Source organism: Aplysia californica, unplaced genomic scaffold (assembly GCF_000002075.1).
Source record: "Aplysia californica isolate F4 #8 unplaced genomic scaffold, AplCal3.0 scaffold00328, whole genome shotgun sequence".
Lineage (NCBI taxonomy): Eukaryota > Metazoa > Mollusca > Gastropoda > Aplysiida > Aplysiidae > Aplysia > Aplysia californica.
Window position 1 is genome coordinate 819,678 of NW_004797598.1, and position 1,222 is coordinate 820,899.

Genomic DNA, 1,222 nt, shown 5'->3' on the forward strand with positions numbered 1-1,222 from the left:
CTTCCTATAGTCTCTCACCCAACAACTAAACACGCACTCCTCTTCAGATTTAGTTTTAGTAGAGGTTTTACGGCGCTCGCAGCTGCATAAGGTCATATGAGGGCCAGAAGATTAGAGGTGTTACAAGGGAGTAACAAACACAAAAAAGATGGAGGGGAGATAAAGACGATAGATCTAGATGTTTGATAGGAAACAAGTAGCAAACCACACCTGAGCACCCGCCAACCACCCACGGTGAGAAAGCAGGGAACAGTACTGTTCAATAGTAAGGATAACTCCCAACACTTGACCCTCCCCTCTTCCTATCGTCCCTCACCCAACAACTAACAAATAAATACGCACTCTTTCAACAAAAACCCACATATACTACACAATATAACATACACATGCACACATTACAAATACGTACTCAAAACACACACAAAAGCACACACAAATACAACCACACACACATACAACCACACACAACCACACACACACACACACACACACACACACACACACACACACACACACACACACGAAGAAACATGAACCAGGCAGCGGGTCACACTTAAAAGACACCGAACCCAACAATAAGATCAAAAAGCTGGGCAAGAAGACTCCCATTGACTCCGTCGTCGTACACATGAACAATCGATTTTAACGCTTCAAAATACGACCGCAACATACAATCAAAATACGACCGCAACACTTCTCGATGCACACGTGCATGCTCAAAACGACACCACCCTCGCGCTCGCCTAGCCCAATCTCTGAGCCTTCCTTTCCAGTTTGGCAACAATGAAGGGGTGTAATAAAAAGAAGATTAAAAAAGCCATAAATTGCGAAGAATATTTTTTTAACACTATAAAAACTTCCTTTTTTAAAGGGAGAAATGAAATCCTGCTAAATGAAAATCAGAAAACTAGGAACCTTCGTTCATAAATTAAGACAAGGACACAGAAGGAAAAGAAAAATCGTTCACAAGACACAAAAAGAAACCAGTAATTTTTTTCAACCCTCACAAAATGAAACGAGTATATTTTTTTAACCCCACAAAAAACCCCAAAGACCAATAACCCAACAGAATTGGACGGCTGGATGGATTGAAGGATGTGTGTGTGTTTCTACCTGTGCGTGTGTGTTCCTCTGAGTGTGAGTGTGTGTGAGTGATTGTTTGTGTGTGAGAGAGAGAGAGAGAAAGGGAGAGAGAGAGGGACGGAGAGAGAGAGAGAGAGAG